The sequence below is a fragment of the Mustela nivalis genome, assembly GCF_964662115.1.
Source record: "Mustela nivalis genome assembly, chromosome: 2".
Classification (NCBI taxonomy): Eukaryota; Metazoa; Chordata; class Mammalia; order Carnivora; family Mustelidae; genus Mustela; species Mustela nivalis.
The window spans coordinates 169,511,311-169,532,749 of record NC_139021.1 but is presented as its reverse complement, the minus strand read 5'-3'; the positions used below and the strand labels follow the sequence as shown (position 1 = coordinate 169,532,749).

General features: G+C 46.8%; 1 protein-coding gene across 3 annotated transcripts in view; it reads left to right on the top strand.

Moving 5' to 3' along the window:
* The window catches only part of GPAM (glycerol-3-phosphate acyltransferase, mitochondrial), a 103,113-nt gene that overhangs the window by 31,160 nt on the left and 50,514 nt on the right, over positions 1-21,439 (top strand). Inside the window, exon 1 of one of the 3 annotated variants that reach the window (XM_082721368.1) lies at positions 14,174-14,383. The exons of 1 other annotated variant lie outside the window; for it this stretch is intronic. The gene's annotated coding sequence lies outside the window, so the exon portion shown is untranslated. Of the gene's footprint in view, positions 1-14,173; positions 14,384-21,439 lie in introns of those variants that run through there. One more of the 3 variants, XM_082721366.1, reaches the window with a different exon arrangement.

Sequence of the window (21,439 nt, the reverse complement as noted above, 5' to 3'; positions counted from 1 at the left end):
GCCATCCTGGTACACCCCTTCCCCTCTCCTGGGTCAGGCCTATTCCTCCCCCATGGAAGCCTCTGACTGCTTCAGCCCCAGTGACCTTGCCTTCCCCAGACACCTTTGTATATAATCAGTGCCACAACACTTAGCCCTGATTTCTTCCCTAATTGTTTTAGTTATTGTTTCTGGTTCTGGTCCTGGACTGGAAGCTCCCAGAAAATAAGAAGCTTTTCATCAAAACCTCTGTGTTCCCGTCCAGCAGGACTGGAACGTGATGGCTGATGGCTGGGTAGCTGCTCACGACCCGTTGTCCTGGCTCGCTGGTGGCCTGATGGTGGCCATCTGTCCCCTTCCCTATGGCTTCTGAGAGGCCCTGCTTCTACTGCTCCCATCCTCGGCTGCTGCCTCCCTGTATCACACTTGAGCTTCTCACGGCTCCCTCCTGCCTGACATTCTGATGTCACCTCCTGCAAGACCCTTTCCTCATTACCCACCCTGTTCCTTGGTGACTCTCTAGAACCGCACTCTGCTTCATGTTCTCTAGATCATGTGTCCACTTTCTCGAAATATCCAGTGATGTGTTTCCTTTTTTCTTATTTTCTGTCTACCCTTCCCCATGTCCCCCAGATACAAGCTCCCTGAAGGCCGCGTTTAATCTGTCTTGTTCTCACTATCCCCTTGGGCCAGACACTCTTGCCAAATGGATGGATGGATGAGCTAGTGAATGCCTAAGGAATGGGGCTGTCTCTGAGGTTGATCCAGTAGGAGAACCCTTTTACCAGATGATTAATTTTTGAACTCTGGGATTATGGCCTCTTGCTCTGCAAATTCAGGAGACTTCTAGATGACCTCTTGTTTTCTGGGAGAAAGCAGACTGGTTACTAGAAAGAAAAACAGCAACGCAATGGAGAGAGAATGACTACTGGGTTGCGGACCCGGTCATCTGAAAGGCTGAGGACGGTCGGCCATCTTTCTGCTCCCAGCTTCTCCAGCCTCCTGGGAAGAACAGAGGCCATGAAAGGGCCCTTCCTGTGGCCATATTTGCTGGAAAACAATGAGGCACGTTTCCCAGCTGACTCACCAGGAAGGAACAAATACCCCTCTGTGGGTCTCTGAGCCTCACACTTGAGAATCCCCTGAAGAATGTTAAGGGGGTTTAATGTTTCTCAGCAGAAAGTGCTTTAGGAGAAGGGAAATAGGGACAGAGGGAGGCATTTTCCTGTATCCTTTTTGGACTTAACAAACAAGGCCTGTTCCTCAGGAGAATGTCTTGTTCTTTTTTTCTTTTTCGGCTGAAATTTTCATGCTCAAAGCCTATTGTTCGGTGTGTCAGCCTATGCCCAAGGGTGCCTCTCCTCCAGGCCAGGTGGAGAAACTCTTGCCCATGGTTGCTGTGTGTTCTGAAGAGTCCTTAATAGGATCCACTTGGAAAGGACCCCAAAACAGAAGGGAAAAAATGAAAACAATTTCTATTTCTGACATTCAGAGGCAACTCTCCAGGTTTTTGCTTCTCTCATGTGTATATATATTATGTTTTACTTGTGTGTATTTGTGAAAATTGGGACCAGATCTATACTATTTTTTCCTTTGATAGCATATCATAAGCCATCATCAAGTTTCTTTAAGAAAACTTTTTTGTTTCCTGATTGCAATATAATATACTTTTGTTACAGAAAACTCAAAAATAAAATGAAATTAAAAAAAAAAAAACAAACAGCACATTGGGGTGCCTGAGTGGCTCAGTCGTTAAGTGTCTGCCTTTGGCTCAGGTCATGATCCCAGCATCCTGGGATCGAGCCCCACATCAGGCTTCCAGGAAGCCTGCTTCTCCCTCTCCCCTTCCCTCTGCTTGTGTTCCCCCTCTCACTGTGTCTCTCTCTGTCAAATAAATAAATAACATCTTTTAAAAAAAACCACAGGAAATAAATTTTTTAAAATCTATAATTTCATTATTTGGGGATAATTACTATAAAGTGTTTATCTAACTATTCTTTAAAAACATATTCTTAAAAACATAATTGCTTTTAAAAGCCTACTCTAAAAAAGATGAAAATGGGGCTTTATTGTACATTCAGGGAGATCAGGGACATCGTCTATTATAATATGACTATTTAAAATCAAGGATAGTTCATACATTATAGGTTCCGTGAAACCTATTTAAATCACCTTCTCCCTGTGTCTCTCTACTATGAAGCCTCCTTGCAGCTAGGAGTGGCCATATGAGTTGTTCTGGTCAATGATATGAAGGCAGATACCCAAGGAAGGCTTCTCTTCCCAAATGAAAAATGATTAACTTAAAAAGAGAGGATTTGAAAAAAGAAGACTTTGCCATTTATACTTGCTTCTTTTTTTCTTCTTGGAAAGTGGATATGATGTTTGGGGCAGGGCAGCCATTTTGAAAACATGAGGATAAAATCCACAGAAGATAGTATAGCAAGGAAATAATAGAAACTGTTGATGATTTTCATGACAACTTCTCCAGCTCTGAGCCGTCTACCTTTGGAATTCTTACTTAGTGAGGAAATACACGCCCCACACTAGTCTAAACCACTATTTGTGAGTTTTCTGTTACGTGTAGCTGAATGCCTTTTTAACTGATTTGAGATGCATATGAAATCCAGCATTACTAATGTTTGTCCTTTAGCTTTGCTCCATGTAAAATTACCAACTCTCACATCAGAGCTTGGTGGGTCCGTTTTGACAATAATATGCCTAATCCAACCACGGACTTGTTTCAGGTGTTCGTTTCAGTGTGAGTTCGTAACACTGGCTATTCTCACATTATCATTTTTTTAAAAGATTATATTTATTATTTTAGAGAGAGAGAGAGAAAGAGGATGAGGCAGGGAGAGGCAGAAGGAGGAGAGAATCTCAAGCAGATTCCACACTGAGCGTGGAGCCTGATATGGGGCTTGATCTCACAACCCAGAGATCATGACCTGAGCCAAAATCAAGAGCCACCAGACATTTAACTGACTGAGCCACGCAGGTGCCCCCTCGCTCTATCATTTTTATGTAGGTTTGTAACTTTGCTGTTCCCCAAACCTCTTCAGTGACCAACTCACATCCACAAGTCAAGGTCTGAACTCTCTATTTCTTTTTTTTTTTTTTTAAAGATTTTATTTATTTATTTATTTATTTATTTGACAGAGAGAGAGATCACAAGTAGATGGAGAGGCAGGCAGAGAGAGAGAGAGAGAGGGAAGCAGGCTCCCTGCTGAGCAGCGAGCCCGATGCGGGACTCGATCCCAGGACCCTGAGATCATGACCTGAGCCGAAGGCAGCGGCTCAACCCACTGAGCCACCCAGGCGCCCTGAACTCTCTATTTCAACATAGCTCTGTATATCAACATAACACAGTATTATGTGAGTGATAGATACTCAATAAATATAAAGGTTTTATTGTTTGATTTTAACTCTGATTTCTTGATTACAGAACATGTAAACAATTCTGAGACTATTGATTTAGACATCTTTATGGGACCCACAAACACAAAATGATGCTTGTTTCTTAAAATGCTAGGCAGAATAGTCAACATGATACTGTCATACTGCTTTGTTTATGGAGTATTTTCAGCTGCCCATCACTCTTCATTTGCTTATTGTTACCAACACCTTATCTCTGGCCAGTGGTAAGATCCCTTTTGAAAGAGAGGATGTATTTCAGAAGACTTGAAAATGATTAGTGAGAAGGCTTTGATTCTGTTCCTATCATCTCATGATTGCAAAGGGAATGTGGTTAATTAGTTGCCCTTTGCTCAGGGTACTCAGACCCTTGAAGGGCTGGTGTTCTTGCCTGTTGGAGCAGGTGGAGCATCAGCAGGGAGCTTCATGGCCAGGCAGACAAAGAGGGAAGAGAACAGTATGGTTGCCCAATGAGCCTTTGAAACAAATCAATCCAGACTGTTTGTGGTTCCAAATGCCACTGGGCACTTGGCATGCAGTTCACCTTAGTATGCAATTGGTCAGTGGTTCGGGTGGGGGCAGGAACCTTGACCTCTGCTTGACCGCTGCAACAGCAGATTGAGAACCAATTGCTTAATGAGTGTCTTCAGCTTGTCTTCATTTACCTGCTTCAGCCATGGGGACCCACACAATGAAGAAAAAGTCACTTGAGACCATAGCTTTGTTGGCTTCTCCCCAGTGGGAGGCCAGAGGGCCAGAAGCCAAGACCTTGGTGAGTGCAGGAGTCTACTAGGCCTTGGCCTCACAGCCAATCCGATGAATCACTTGAGGAAGAGAAGAACCAGAACATCCAGTGGCTGAGCTTCAGGATGGAGAGGTGCCAGAGGAGAAGGTGGGGCAGGAGAGCGAGCTCTGGGTTCGTTGGAGAGAGTAGAGGAGAGAAATCACTGACCTCTTTTATTCTCCTTCATTCTCCAAATTCATTTTCCTTAAGAAGAAAAAGTTCAGGTTTAATGGACCCTCCCTTATGCAGAGGTCACATTTATGAAAACACCGTTAGGTCATTTTTCTATAAGGAGACATTAGAAAAGGGTCCACAGGAAGTGAAGGAGGAAGACACTGTGTAGGTTAGAAAAGATAATAGATGTTTGCACATAAAGAGGTTTGGAGATTGTTTGGGCCACCACTTGCTTTTACTGATGTGAAAAAGCCAGGAGAAGAGTGGCATACCCAAGGTCACATGGTTCAGGGGGTAAGCTGGCTTCTTTTCACCAGCCCTGGTGATCTTGTCCTATATCCCCTCTGAACCTCCTTTTTCATTTCCAATGGGATATGGCTGCCCACTCCCCTTCAGCCTCTGGGTCCTGACTTCTGTGCTCTGCAAGGCCCTTCTCAGTTCCTCTCCCGTCACCTGCCCATTGATGACCCTCTGCCCAGGGCCAGGCCCCATGGTTGCAGAAGAGCACGTAGCACAAGACTGGGAGTGTGCTAGTGTACAGCAGGTTCAGCCTTCTCTCTTCTTCAGCATCCTCTTGCTCCTTGGGGAGAAAAAAAAATACCAGGAAGCAACTGGAAACCCAATCTGGATGTTTTGTATGTATTAAACGATGTTGCAAACTGTTTGACGGCAAGGACTTTCATTAGTCTCTCCTGTAAATCGAGGGCCCTAGAGGACCTGGCACGCCATGGGTGCTCGTTATGAACTTGTTGGAAAAAATGAATGAATGTCTGTAAGAAGAATGGTGTGATTCTCAGAGTAGTTAGAGGAGGGTCCCAGAGAAGGTAGAGCCTAAGGCAGGCTCCAAAAACATGGCTACCAGTAATGCCTTTATTTATTTCTCAAATATATTTACTGAATTATTTATCAGGCCAGGAATTCTTCTAGGTGGGGAGGAAGTTGCCACTGTTTACACAGAGGTCAGCGAAGGCTTCACTTATGAAGCGAGGAGTCATATCTGTTCTATGAGCGATCGCAGCGCCAGGGGTGTCCTACTGAGGACTCTTCCGCCCCCAACCCATCGCTTCCTAGAACATTCTTTTTCCTTCACTTCTGCACATAGACATCCCAGTGTGAATCGGGCTGGCTGGCTGACAGCGCTGGGAAAGTGAAACAGTGGAGTGCAAATGTATGTCAGTGACACCTGGGCCAGGTGACTCAGTGTCCTGAAGCTTTGAAAGTCAGGCCCCGACTTTCCCTGGAGACTCTTCCCCAAGAGCCAGTGGCCTCCAGATGGCTTATCCAACATGGGGCTCTCTTCCAGGATGAAGAAGTTGTGGACACATCTGTGCTTGCGTGCGGTGGGAATCTGGAGAGTGCCAGCACATTCTGCATTCTAGATTAGAAGCGGACATCTGTTCCAGGGCAACATCTGCCTGGTCTGGGAGGGATCCCTGGGCACTACTCTGTCAGGCAGCTGTGAGGCTGGCAGCCACACAAGATCCCAATGGGATCTCTCCATCAGGGAGGTCTGAAACAGGCAAAGTCATCCTGAGGCACGTGCCCCAACCTGAGCTGGGGAATGTTCTGCTTAATGACGCAGAGGACTATTTGTGTTCTGTGGAAATGATTATGTTATTAATGAGTTTGGGGCTATAGTTTGGATGTACATAAAGAGGTGATCCTGGAGGCTGGGGAAGTTGAGGTGACTACGTACATGTGTCTTTCCTATGGAGAAGGTCCATGGCTATCATCAGATTCCAAAAAGGGTAGCTGATCCCAAACGTGGAGTCCATCGTTCACTGTGTGTAAGGGAACTTGGCTTCTCAGGGGAAGGTGTCCAATGGGCCCTGCTTTGAACGGACCCTTGCTGGGAGGGAATCTAAGAGAGCTTGCAACCCTGTTCCAGCATCTGTGTGGTAAGCAGGGGAAAGATCAAGACCTGTCTCCTGGCTCCAGCCCAGGGCCGGGGGAGCCCAACCTGTTTCCTGTCAGTGGAAAAAACAGCAGACTTTTATCTTTACAAACTAAGATGGTGAATTCCTACTTTCCATGAGATAGGAATAGGGCAATAGAAAATTCCAACCCAATCATTCCAGCTTTGGAAAATCATGATCATTTTGTATGTAATGATTTAACTTATTATTACTTAAATATTATATAAGTGGCTGTTTTTTAGCCCCATATAGGTGCATTTTGCAGTAGAGATGATGGTACATATTTTAAAACACTTCTATATGCATTGTCATTGAATCAATGGCCTCACTTTTCTCCTTTAGGAGTTGTGGGGACTGAACAAGTTCAGGAGGAAATTATAGACATCACTTTATATACCAGCCCCACTTGATCTACAGCCCTGTGTTAAGAAGGATTCTGAGGCCTCCAGTAAGCACTGTAGGAAGAGGCTTCCTGATTGGGACACTCTGTCAGGAATATAGGAAGAAGGTTGTTGGTACCCTGAACCTCACAATGTTTATTCTCTTTTCCAACCATGACTGTAGGGCAAGGGTCAGCAAATTACAGCCCTTGGACCCAAGGCAGTCCCCTACAAGTTTTTCTTTAAATAAAGTTTTATTAAAACACAACCCCATTGCTTTTATTTTTTTTAATTATTTTTTATTTTTTATTATTTTTTTCTCCATTTTAATTTTTTTAATTAATTTATTTATTTTCAGCATAGCAGTATTCATTACTTTTTCACCACACCCAGTGCTCCATGCAATCCGTGCCCTCTATAATACCCACCACCTGGTACCCCAACCTCCCACCCCCCCAACCACTTCAAACCCCTCAGATTGTTTTTCAGAGTCCATAGTCTCCCATTGCTTTTACATTTTATCGTGGCAGCTTTTGCCTACATGGCTGTTGAGTAACTGTGACCAACACCGTAAGACCCATAAAGCCTAAAATATTTTCTATTTAGCTCTTTATAGAAAAAGGGTGTCAATTTTGTTTTAGGGCACTCAAGACATGTTTTTTAAATGTATACATCCAGGGAGGTAAGTGTTAACAATGATTGAGTGAGACAGTTCCATGGATACAAACAGCATTGGTTTAACGTTTCATGGAGCAGGCAGTCTCTGTTCCCATGGGGCCAGAGAATGGCACGATGGGATAAACGGATAGACTAAGGCACAAGGTATAAGGCAGAGACAAATAGAAAATGAATAAGGGACAAGAAAGTAAGTCTGAGCCCAGAGTTAATTCACACTTGGTTCAGGGGATATATTATGTTCATTTACAGGGAAATAAATATCACCTAAGATTGTGTTTGCCGAGGTGGCACCTTGGACAGGAATATCTCCATCCCGGGCCTAGAAATGTCTTTCAACCTCTGGAAGACTTATTAGCCTTATTAAGCAAACGAGGCAGCCCGAAGGAGAGGTCCTTGCTCAAGATCACATGCCATGTTCAGCCACCTCGTTCTCCCATGGCCCCCAGTTCGTCCCACTGCCACTCCCGGCTTCACAGAAGAGAACATCTTAGTCGAGGGCAGAATTCCCTTCATTGGTTCTAAGGTAAGAATTTCACACCACGTTTTTGAATGTAAACTGGTAGGCCAATGGATTTTTTTTTTTTTTTTTTCATGTGCAAGAAAGGGAGTGTGGAATTCCCCAGCTGCGGGTGGAGTTCAGACACTTTGACTGTTCAACCGTTGGAGTGTTTCTCCAAAAAGCAGGTGCTGAAACAGGAGTAGACATGCAGGGGATTTGTTAGGGGGAAACGCTTTTGGAGGATACAGAAGGAGGGAGCGGAAGTAGGTCGGCCTTGGATGGCGATGCTGGTCTGTGCCCTGTGAGGGGAGAGAGGGGAGGAAGGAAGAGCTTCAGACCACAGTGCAGTTCTGAGAACCTCACGGCTGGGCTGATGGGGCCATGTCGCAGGGGCAGAAAAGGACTGGCTCTAGCCTGCTGTCATACCCAGCCACGGACAGGCAGCAGCCTACTGAAATGCAGCCTCTGCTGATACGTGTCACGGATCCAAAATGGCAGCATCCAGAGGACGTTCATCAGCTACACCCCTGCGGCAGGTTCTCTTGAAAGGGAAGCTGAGTGACACATCTCTGTGCTGGTATGACACGCATTGCTTGCCTGCACACCCTTGCCAAGTGCTGTTCCAGGCCTGGCAACTACTGGGATCTGAGGAACATTTTTCCCATGGCCAGGGAACTCATGGTCTAGCCAGGAAGAGTAATCTGCCCACCTGGACGAGGGAAAGTGCATTAAATCATGGAAAGATAATAAAGGAGAGCGACGGAACAGTCTGAGGTTGCCAGGAACAGTGTGTGGTGGTGGTTCAAAGAGGCATCCTTGGAGGAGAGCTTGGAATGTTCTCATTAGGCATGATGAGGATAGGCGTGTGTACTGGGTGTTCGGCCTCCGTTCAGCCCTGCCCGTGCCCACGTGTCTCCGCCGCCTACTCAACATTTATTGAGTATCCACCAAGTACCAGGCCCCGTGCCAGGGGCTGGGATTGTGTGGGTCCCTGGCCACAAACAAGCTGAGGACATTGAGGGGCCGTAGAGACACAGATGAGTCATTTAGAAACCACATCTACAGAAATACGTGTGGGTTTGTGTGGGACTCCTCATGACTGGAATCCTGCTGCTGTTTACAGTGGGGCACCAACAGTGGGCAAATCCCGGTTTCTCTCCCTAGGATCCCTAGGGTGGTGTCTGGAGATCTGTGTGCTTAGTAAGTACCTGGAGACTTTTGATAAAAAGGTCCTCCAACAACGCTTTAATTACTCTAGGGAAGCAAGAAAGAGAAACCCACAAGCCACTTGGAGGATTGGCTCTTACAGTCTATTTAGAAACATTGGTCACTGTGAAAGTGGTAGTAAGTAAATGTATGTGAATGTGTATTTTGTCTACCTGATGAGGAAAACAAAGAGCGCAATGGCTGAATTTATCTTGAAAATCTATGGGGACTTCTTGGCATGAACTGTCACCCAATTTTAAAAAGTTTTGGGGATTTCACATTAAAGTTCATATTTCCATCCTCTCTTGAAGATAAAGAGATCTGACAACACAGCCTCCATTTCCCCATGCAATATTTGGCCAGAGATGGTAGATATTCTTAGATGGGATTACGTACACTCCATTTGACCTCGGTCCCCACCACTCCCTAGTAATTATGCCTAACTCATTTTTCTCATTTATATTACCTGTCTGGTGCTAAGATGCTTTTTGGATATATGAGATATTAGACCATCTCCCCAATTCAATTGACAATTGTGTGTATCTCTGTGTGTGTTCTGTCCTTAAGTAGTACAGTTAGAGCCCAAATCAAAGAGGGTTTTTATTTGGCCATGACATAATCATCAAAGATATGTGTCATTAATTGGGCACTTGATTAATGGAAGTTTTACGGATCTCTGGGATGAAAGACCCTTCCCAGGACCAGCTACTCAGAAGATGGCTGCAGTAGGAAAATTTCCCTGGTCAAAGGAGTCATTTTCTCTACTGAAGAGCTGACATAAATAGAAAGACTGTCCGTCAGCCAACTCTTTAAGGTCAAACTTTGACATAGCCTTGAGGAAATGAAAACTAAAGCTACCTGCACCCTTCTCTGAAGGCAACAGAACAGAGACAGCTAAAAGCAAGGAAGCACACACATGAATATGTGCCCAGATATGCCTTCCCACAGATATGTATGAATATGGATCTAGAGGCATATATGTTCTATGTCAACATATACATGGCTTTGGGAATGCTAGAAAAATCACTGAAGGGAAAAATGGGAGTAAGTGACAGCTTGTAAGAGACAGAAAGGAAATGAATCTAAGAACTCTCTCTCTCTCTAAGATTTATTTATTTGGGGGAGAGAGAGGGAGAAGGTACATGCTCGCGCTGGTCAGGGGAGGGACAGAGGGAGAGGATGTCAAGCAGACTCCCATGAAGCTCCCCATTTCAACATGGAGTTGGATCTCAGGACCCCCAAGATCACAACCGAATCTGAAACCAAGAGTCAGGCGCTCAACAGACTGAGCCACCCAGGTGGCCCCTAGGAACTCTCTTATGAGTGCTAATGTGAAATCACAGAAAGATCATTTGTGGGTTTTGGAGTCAGATGGCCTTAGGCTTAAGTCCCCACTTCACCACATATTAACTGTATGACCTCAAGCATTTTAGTTAACCTCTTTGAGCTCTACTATTTTATTCTCTGAAATGGGTGCACATATGCCTACCCTATAGGGTTTTCTAGGACCGGACCCATGGTAGGTGCCAATAGACACTGTTTCTTCTCACCAAGTTGAACTTGTTGATGGGTGCTTGCCTTGTTTTGCCTCCTGGTGCCCAGTACTCTCTGGCACTTTGAAGTGGGAGCAGATCTAAAATTATCCTTTCATGTTCTTTAAGTGGGTCTTGTAGACAGCTCAGAGATAGGAGGGACCTGGTACTAACTTGGGACTGTTTCATACTCTTAGAGAGTTTTCTTTTTAATTTTTTTTCTCTTAGAGAGTTTTCTAACCAACTCTTTTGGGCAGTGGTTTTCCTGGTGTGTACTATATTCTGCAAGTGATGGGCCCAAGGAAACCAAATGCAGTATGCATGAACTTGGTGCAATGGGTCAAGAGCTAGGAGCCTTGAGAGAGCTGGCTGGTTCCAGACTTCCAGTACTTTCACACCCTTCTGTCCATCCCATGTTTCCTACTCCCAGGTGAGAAGCCCTTTGCAAGGAATCTCCACTTCAGAGTTGAGCTGTGGTCATGCCTATCACCTGTGCTCTCCTGGTCTGCCAGGCCTCCTTCTCCCCATGGGGATCGTGCTTTGCCCTCCTGCTTCTGGGAGGATCCCTCACGGGTGGTGTGCACCAGGTCTGTGCTCTTTGGTTGGGGCTGGACAGGTGATCAAAGCTGGGTGGATTCTGTAGCTCTGACCCCACTCTTGCTATCCCTGGTTCCTGTTTTTCCCATCCCATTCCACGGAACCTCTGTTTGCATTATTTATCAGACCTTAGGGGTTGGATGAAATGTTGCCGGCCGCAGGACAAGCTGGGAACATGGTCAGCCTTGGAATAGGACTCTCCCCACAGTCTCTCTGTTATTTCCTGCTCTTCTTCTCTTCATAGTCATCTTTCCTCTCTATCTTCAGACTCGGGCATTCCTTACTCCCCTGCGAAGCATGGCATCTTCTTCCCTTGTCCCTCCCTTACGTGCAGTGCCTCCTCCAAGGTTACATGTTCTCCCACCTGAACTACCGGGACTTCAACGGCTCTCAGTTAAATGTTAACAAGAAAGTAAGCTGACTTAGCCCGTGTCTGGGAGTCACATATTTGCCTTTCAATTGTCAATGTGTGGCTTACTAGGTCTGTGTCTTTAGAAATGAGATGTAATCTTTCTGGACCGAATGTGCACATTTTTAAAATGCGTACGATAACATCTATTTTGTTGGGCTAGCTATCGTTTTCTTTATAAATAATAAGGAAGTTCTTTTTTATTTCTTTATCTTTTTTTTGTCTCTTTGAACTGCACATCCTAGAAGCCAAGACTGAGTATGTATGAAAGATTAAAGATCTGTTTTGTGTGTGTGAAGAGCCCGAGTAGAAAAAACATAGGACTTAATTCTGGCTTCAATTTTTGGATGGATGACTTTTGGCAAGTTACTGAAACTTTCTAATTTTTTATGGTATCATCTTTAAAATGACAATAAAAATAATATCTCCCTCATGCTTAGGATTGTGGAGACAATTACATACAAGGGAATGGGTGATGGTGCTTCTGTACAGTAAAAATCTATGCAAATATCAGAGTCAGCTACTGCTGGGGTACTCTAACTTGTGGCCCTTCGAAGGCACTCTGACCTGCTCTCTGACCTGCTTTGATGCCTTCTTTCTCTTCTACTATGTGGTTGTGAATTTGTGGGTAAAGGGAAGTGGAGGCATGTATATGATTCTCCATAGCAGCACTATTGCTAACAGCAAAAACGTGGAAACCTTCCAAATGTCCATCAAGCAATGAATGGATAAACAAATCATGACATATTTTTGCAATGGAATATTATTTACCTAAAAAGGAATGGAATGAACCTTGAAAGCATTATGCTAAGTAGAAGAAGTCAGTACAAAAGGCCACATAGTATATGATTCTATTTACATGAAACGTTCAGGATAGGCAAATCCGTGGGAGACACCAAGTAAACCAGTGGCTGCCTAACGCTGGTAGAGGTGGGCATGGGGGATGGTAGGCAGAATGACTGCTAATGGGGAGGCGTTTTCTTTCTGGGAGGATAAAATGTTTTAAAATTGACTCTGCTGCTGGCCACACAACTGTGCGATTACGCTAGAAGTTGTTGAATTAAATAATTTAAATGGGTGAATTGTACAGTATGCAAATTATATCTTAAGGAGGCTGTTATATATATATATTTTTAAAATGGGGTGCCTGGGTGGCTCAGTCGGCTAAGCACCTACCTTCAGCTCAGGTCATGATCCCAGGGGCCTAGGATCGAGCCCTGCATCAGGCTCCCGGCTCAGTGGGAGCCTGCTTCTCCCTCTCCCTCTGCCTGCCATTCTGCCTACTTGTGGACTCACTTGAGCTCTCTCTCAAATAAATAAAATCTAAATTAAAAAAAAAGAATTGGAGATACAATCTTGCTTTTCCTCTTTTTTTCCTCCATAGTTGGAGCCCTGCAGGGGGCCCACTGACTTGGGTCCACTTCCTGTTCATCACTGCTGGTTTCCCCCTGCCTGCTTTGGACGGGTCCAAACTCTCTGTAACAAGCTGCCTTGACTGGCCCCTTCCTTTGGTTTGACTGCACTGAAGACTGATATCAAACTCCTGCCTTCTGTGCTGTGAGAGTTTCATGAGGACAGGGGACTCAACCTGGTGATAAAGTAGATACTAAATCCATCTCTATTGCATAAAGTGTTGATGGAGAAGGTTGGGTGGAGGTAAGGGGAAGTGACTGCTAATGGGAAGGGTTTTCTTTCTGAGGTCCCTTGAAATGTCTTAAAATGGATTCTGCTGGTGCCTATGTGTTATTTGCATAACAAAGGAAAACTGAGGTTCCTTCACGGAAGGGTTTCTTTACTATCCTTAGAGCATGTAGAAACTTACAGGGACCTGGAAGAGTTCTCCCACTGAATCCTTGGCAGCCGCTGAGCCGAGAAGGGGCTGAGGGACACGTTCAAAGTCAGAGGGCTACAAGGCTGCCTAGCTGCCAACACCCACCCTCCTCGTGATGCCTCTGTGACCCCACAGAGCACAGACAGCATGTGAGGGGAAAGTGGTGGGGAAGGATGAAGACTATGGAAGCTCTAAGTCACTGCCAAGGAAAGGCATGCGGAGCATCTCCAACTCGTGATAGCAAGTCCCTAGAGACTCCATGGCCTCTTCGGGGACACAGCCAACAAGCTGCTCCTCTGGTGCCAAATACACTTACCACCTCCCCCCACCCCCACGGTGACCCAGCCCTGCTCAGCCCCACTCAGGCTTGGTTTCTTAGCAGCAGCGAGAACTCTCTTGGCCTTGGCAACATGGAAACATCCAGGCTGGGAGCTGAGTGCCCCACGTGATAGCTCAGGATACTCAGCTGCAGGGCTGCCCCTCCTGTCCCCCCTCCCCCCCACCCCTCCCCCTTCTGCCAGGTCAGGCTCCTCCACCGAGAATGAGCCTCTGAGCTCCCTACTTAGAAAATCCCCATCAGGCAAAGCCAAGAAGACACCACTTACAGCATCATTAAATTATAACGAGCCCTGAAACTCATTCCAAAAGCCCGGGTCTGTTTGCCCTTGCGGTCTGAAAGAAGCAGGCGATTGGTTGGCCCTGTTCGGCCTCGAAAGCCTTATCTCAGGCTGGTTATTATTTGATTAAAGAGGCTTCCTCCTCCTCTGGTGTTTCAAAACTGTGCTGGGAGGGTTTGCTGCAGCCTGGGGACTTTTTCTGAGGTTACTCTCGAGCACTCAAAGTCCTTCGGCCTCCAGCAGTACAAACAGACAGCCAGACGCCGCCACACACGGGGGGCTGTCTTCCGAAAAGTTTCCATCAGCTTTGCACATCAGCTGGTTGAACATATCTTCAAACACTACAGAGTCAAGGATACAGGTATTAAAGGTAATTTTTTTTGGCGGGGTGGGGGGGTGCCTAATTTCCTAGGATGCCATGACACTCAAAATGGGGATACGGTTGGAGCTCTGGGGCTCAGAGTAGAAAGCAGGAGAGGTGGAGAAAGTGGAAAAAGGAAGTGCAAGAAAAAAACCTCAGAATCTTGGAATTCTACAGAAAGGCAAGGCCAAGGGGTGAGTTATTTGCAGCTGGAGAGAGCTGTGAGCGCGATCACCAGGTCTCATTGACATCCGAGCGCTTTTGCTCCCATGAAGCCCTTCCTGAGGTCTGTCCCCTTGGCATGTCCGTCATCCACTGGCTCAGAACCCCAAAGTCCTGACAGGGTTTTGGACGCTGTATGAGCAATCCAGTTGCTTTAGCTTGAAACCTATCCGATCTGGTTTGCCAATGGGACGTGGCCCTCAGAGGGTCTACTTGGCGCGCCAGTCCTCATGATGCTGACCGCAGAGAGGGGCAGAGTGGGGCCGAGCCCCGCATTTATGAGAATCTCTTTCCTACCTTGCAAAGATCTCTGTGTGCTGTGCACGGCCTGTTCTCATCCACGCCATGCCCCCACCTCAGTTGGGCGGGTAGGGGACAAGTCTGAGGACTTCCCCTGATACCCATGCAGGCTGGGCTCCGTGGGGTGCCGGCAGGGGTTTAGAGACCTAGGACGAGGACAAGGACGGGAGCATCCTCTCTCCTGGTGAGGTTTGGCTGGAGCTGGCCAAGGAGGGGAGGAGACGATGCAAAACAAGAAAAACATTTTATTTTGCCATTAAATAGAAAAAAAAAAGGCTTTTAGGGTAAATTGGTATTAAAACTGGTTTTTCCCTCCACATATTAGATGACTGCGTCCCCTCTCTCTAGTCCTGACGGTTCTTTTAACCACCCGAGGCTTCCATTCGGGATGTGTTAATTCTGAACTGGCTGGATCCAGGTTGTTTGTGCTTTGCTGGCTTCGACGGGATGGAATGTTGGCATCTCTTTGCCCCCAAAGCTTCTCCAGGAGGTGGAGAGCCCTTCTTCCTTCTGAGGACTCTGCCAACCTCCAGGAATTTTCTCTGCCCAGGCCCCTCACTGGATTTCCTGACACTCTTCAGAGTAATGGTCAGAGGAGTTCATCAGAGTAAATCCTGCTTCCCTCTCAAAATTTTAAGGGAAATGACAAGAGTGGGGACCAGCTCAGAGCAGGGGGCTGTACCTCTTGGACCTGATTTCTTTCCTGCTCCTTTGGGAACACCTCCGCCCTTTGCCATCGTCTGGATGGCGTGGGTCTTCCCCTCTCCCCTTCTCCCTCCCTGTCCCACCACACGGGGACTCGTTCTTCGCACCCACCATGGTGTCCTTATTTCATGCTCTTCTTTCCGCGTGGCACACTTTCCCCCCTCCCCTGCCCCTTGCTCTGGCCAGGTCAACACGTGAGTCGGGTCTTTGAGTAAAGGCTCTTCCTCTGGTACTAGGTTAGGGTTCCCTGCACTTTGCCTCACCGGCCCCTAATCGCATTGTCTTATGATCGTTTGTGTTCCTCGTCCACCGGCAGCTCTGTGAAGCCAGGGGTTTTACACTTGTTGACTCAGTTCTCATAACACGCCTGTGGGGTGACTGTCAACCCATTTCACAGACGGGAGAGCTGGATTAAGAAACAAGTTCACCGGGTAAATGGTGGGCTTCAGAACCCGCGCTTCCACGCCTGTGCCGCATGCCAGTCTGGTTCTGAGTCCATGAGAAACAAATGCCTAGTGTCAGGGGAATGAGCAGAGCACGAGGCAATGCTCCCATCAGCTCCGCTGAACCGTTCCCTCCACTGAGAGGACAGCACAGGAACCACAGCGCAGGTTGTGGGCAAGGCTTTGAGGATGTGGGGGTAGGTGGGCACAGACCCTGATCAGGAGCTCTGTCCTCTCTGTCAGGATCGGCTTTCCCCGTCAGTCTCTTGCCCTTTGTAGCCACGTTTAACCCGTTCTGGGCTCCATCCTGGAGACTGAGAGGGACTCCAGATCAGGAATTTGGCCAGCCTTGAAGGGGGTTCTTCAGGAAACCATCATGGCCGGACGCTCGGAGTCCATCAGATGTTGTCCTGAGGGCTCTCCCTGCCAGATCTCATTCGTGAGGGAGGGGGTCGGGATCATCCTGTGTCTTCGAGGAACAGACTAAGGCTGGGAGAACCAGCTTGCCCAAGCTGGTAAGTGCGAGAGCTGAAACTCAATTCTGGGTGTATCTGGCCTCAAAGCCGGTGCCCTTCCCACACACCAGGGGCTTTCACAAGCACTTAGCTTTGAACTCACTGGATGCCCTCTGAAATTCCTGTCAGGCAGATAGTCCTGCTCCACTGTCTGCCTTCCCAATTGCTGAGTGCGGATCCCCTCACTGCGGTGTGGTCCTCAGCGTCGTCTTCCCTGCCTGGACCACGGTCAAACATGGGGCTTGACAAGACCAGGGACTGGTTTGGGGGCATCTGGTCCAAGAATATCACAGCCAAAAAAGCCTCAACCAAGGTCCCCAGCCTAGGCGGATCTACAAAGTCTGAAAACCTTTGTTAGAAGAGTAGTAAGGCATTGGGAGTGTCATTTACTGCTGAATTTCGCTTTTTTCCACTTGTTATTTGTGTTGTCCAAGTTCTAGTCTTCCTCACCTGGAAAATGGGTGTAATGTGTCTCTTTTGGAGTTACTTGGAGAGTAGAGATTCTGTGTTCATTGAATGTGGGTGTGTGCCTGCCAGCTGTGAGGCACTGGGATACAGTAGAGAATCAGAATCAGGCAGAAGCAGCTCCCTTCCCTTGTGGAAGTTACAGTTGGATTGGGGGCAATAGGCATTAAAAAAAAATCACACAAATAATTAGTTCCCGTTGTGGTGAGAAAAAGAACAAAGGACCTCATTTAGATGGGGGTGGCAAGCTAGTCACGAAAGACTTCTCTGATGGATCAGTAGCATATGAGCACCTCTCATACCTCCAGAATGTAGTAGGTGCTCAGGATGTGTGGCCCTGGCCAACTTCCGGCAAATCTCTGGGACTCAGAGGCTACTGAGTCTCAAGTGTGTGTGATGGGGAGTGAACTGACTGATTCCTCAGGCCAAGTGGCCCCTATCCAGTATTTAAAATTCCCTTGATCCACAGTAAGATAGAGTCAGATTAAAAGAGACTCTCTTAACTCCCTGTCCAGTGCTCTTCTACCTAGCCATCTCCTTGGATGGAGAGAGTCTGAGTCTAAACTCAAGGAGGCCAGGAGGAAGACTTGGTTGATTCTGTCTCCTGGAAGTCTCTTTCTCTAGCACCTCCTTCCACTCCCCAGCTATGACTCAACATCCTTGCTCCCTGGGGGTCACTCCTTCTAGATAGAAATCCCTCAGCCCCTTCCCGGGGACAGAAAACAGGTTCTCTGTGTCTTTGCCCTCCAGGTTCCTACATGTCCAGCTTGGATGATTAACCCTCCTGCGGCCATCCTCTCTGATGGTGAGATCACAACCACAGGCAGGCTGGGAGGGGGAGCTGTGAGTTGAGGATTTGGGGAGGGGCCCATCATCTTCCTTGGCTGCCCCTGAGTGCTCCCAAGGCGGCCCCCTTCCCCCACCACACAGCCTACCCCCAGGAGCACCATGTTCCTTTTGCATTGCACATAGTGTCATTTGTAAGCTCTCCGGCCAGGGTTTTAGTGACAGCCCTTGTGAGGAGCTGGTTAGCATTTTTTCCAGACAAAACCAGAAACTGGGAGGTGATGGAAAGTCTAAGCTTGCCAAGCATGATGAGAGGAAATGATCAGTTTCAGGCTCCTGAAAGAATGTTCTTTAATTCTCTCCCACCTTCCCCTTGGAGGACCCTGTTCCCTTTTTCTCCAGGGGCATATCAACTTTCTATCTCCTCTTCCTTACCAGGGGCCATACTCTTGCCTTCAGCTGTCTGTTAGCCAATCCCTACCAACTGTTTCCTGGTCATAATGCTTAGTAGGACCTCCCAGGGACATCAGTGTTTTAGCCAGTGATGCCTAAGGGAGCAATAATGGCGGGAAGACAGGCTATAGGATTGATCCTTCAAAGCATACCACTGTCTTCAAATGAACTCAGGATTTGAAAACCTTTCTTTGGTGGTGGTGGGGTTGGTCAGAGAGGATTGGATGGATATTGAGAAAGGAACAAAAATGCTGTACAATAAATGATACATTACCCCAAGAACATTTCCAAAGAGACTGAGTAGCAAGTTGTACCCTGAGGCGAATCCTCCCCAGTGGGTCATAAAAGGAAAGTGGCAGGATATTTGCAATGGAAAGCACACCCTGCTCATTCAGTTCCCAGAACCTGCAGCCTTGCTGATCTCACCAAGGTGAAGCTGGGTTCTCTGGCCATGAGCAGCACTTCAGATGTATAATGGGGCTCCAAGCTGCCATGCTGAGCCAGTGGTAATGAAAATCCTCCATGACTCCTGAGCCCTCGAGCAGGAGCCCTCTCCCCTCCGCATGCTCCCCAGCTCCCCATACTCTCTTTGCCTCAATGTACTTGCTTCATGAGCTTTGCATTTGACCTCCAACCCGCCCTATGGGTCTGGCAGGAAGTTTAGTTGTGGCTGGCTCTGTGCATTGAGCTTTAACCTCTTGCCAGAAATCAAATCGGCTAAAAAAACAATAATAATAATAAATAACAAGAACAACAACAAAAAACAAGGACCCAAAATGAGTTTTCAAAGAAAGCAACATCATTTTTCCGTGACTACTTCTGCGGAGAGGAGTGGTTGCTGTGGAATTTAACCAGAGGGCTGCTTGGTAACAGCGCAGATGATGTTTGCTTTTTTTCAATTCCAAATTGTAAGTGACTGTGGGGAACAGGGACCTGGGAAAATGGAAAGCCTTGGGACTGAAAGCTCTTCTCTGACTTGGCAATGGGAAAACCAGGGGGATCAAGCAGCAGGTGGGCAGGAGATTGGCTGCTCCACACCCAGCCCCAGTCTGGCTCAGACAGTTCAGGGACACAAGAGAGGTGCTGAGCCTTCACTCTTCGGTCCCCTGGCATCTCCCCGGGGCGGTAGCAGTCCTAACCCCCATTGCACTCCCCTTGGGGCTCATTTTAATGATCTTGTGGGATGATGCCCAGGGTGAGCCTGCTGGGTAGGATGGAGGTGGGGCTCTCCATCCATTGCACCAGCCAGAAACAGCATGCATGGTTAGACGATAGAAAATGTGCCCTCTAATCGTCACATTGTCTAAGTTCACGAAGCAGCACTCTGTGTTCCTAGTGCTTTGCCATTGCTCCTTGGAATGCCCTTTTCCTACACCGTCACCCCTTCCCCACAACTAATTAGCTCCGTGACTCAGGGTAACGAGGCACAACCCCTGCTCTCAAGGAACTCAAAGCCCAGTGGAAGAGATGGGTAATTAAACAAATAATTTAGGGTAGCATTACCACGTGGAGATTGCTATCATAGAGCAGAGAGGCTTATTCTAGGGTCAAGTTCTATCCCTGCAACCCTACCCCTCACCTCTTCTTGTCCTTGTCCTGCAATACCTTCCCTGTTCAATCTGGGTCTCAAACCTAATTCTTCTCCCAGCAACTCCAGTGGCTACTCGCAGTAGCCATATTCCAGACTGCAGACCAGTGCTGGTTTATGATGTTTTTCTAAGAACTAAGGACAAAGTAGCCAGTCTTTAATACAGCTGTGTGTATTTCCTTGGAGGAACCTGCTTTCCTTCTGAGAGTCTATCCCTCCTGTTTGTTGAGATATTGAGACATTCTTTCTTATGAGATGATGATGTTTGTAGGTTATCAATTTATGTTGCATTTAATTTTCATATTATGACTGGACAGAAAAAATAGCATCCATTGTTTACTGCACAGTGATAGTTCAAAGTCTGGGAAGCATTGCCCAACAAACTGCTTGTCATCAAGGTTAACACCTATGTCCAAACCCAAGTGGGAACCCCTGGCATGTCTTTCTTCGTGTCTGATTTCTCAGTCTGTAGCCAACTGGCCAAGCTGATGTATTCAAATTCTACTCATTTCCCGGAGACACTTAGCTGGCCGTGGCGGCCAGATCCTTAAGTAGACAGTCCTGTTTATTTGGCGTCACAGGCTACTGTATGTTTAATGACTTGAGTATCCAATTTCTGGGCCAAACTCATGAAAATCTAAAGGGGAATTATCCGTCTCAGAAAGCAATTGCAATGGAAATAAAAGCAATTCGTACTCAGTGTTATCAGGGTGTTTAATTTTTCATTGAAATCGCAAGATAAAAGTTGATCTTGTGTTAACCCAGATCTCCAGCTTCCACTGAGCTGCAGCTTAGAAACTGCTAGAAAAGATACAAGTACCCTGACCCAGAACAGCCTTTCAGGGTCATGGTCAGCCTTTCTATCTCATGAGGTTAGGAAATCTTGAGGTTGAATGGTCTTGTCTAGCTAAATGAAGTTCCATACGTATGCCTCTGGTTATCCCACCATTGAAGATATGGTCCAGGGCATTGGAAGTCCCCACAAAAGCTTGATGGATAGAGGAAAATGCCCATCAGGCAAACCAAATCCCAATAACATATGTGGTAAAGTCCAAATTCTTGGGCCATGGTTGAATGTTTCTATATTAAAAGTTATTTAAGGGACACCGAGGTGGCACCAACCTTGGTTGGACACCACCTCTTGGTTTTGGCTCAGGTCATGACCTCAGGGTCCTGAGACTGAGCCTCGTGTTGGGCTCTGTGCTGAGCGTGGAGTCTGCTTGAGATTCTCTTTCCCTCTTCCTTTGGCCCTCCTGTTTGTGCACTCTCTCTCTCTCAAGTAAATAAATAGATCTTTAAAAAAAGATTATTTAATATAAGCAATTCATGCCGGGCTTAGATAATTTAGCTATAAGGAGGGTTTTCTTTTACCACTCTGCAATGTTGGTTTTGCTCTGCGATGGCCAATACAAAGGGAGACTCTCATGTTTGGACTGAGTCCTTCTTGAGGTCAAGGATGTGTCTTGTGAGTGTTATAGGTGAACATGCTCTTCTCCTTCTGCCGCGGTCTCCTGGGACCTACCCCATCTCTTGGCAGGTAAGATGCCAAAAAATTATTGTTGGTGGAAACACTAATACAAAGGACTCT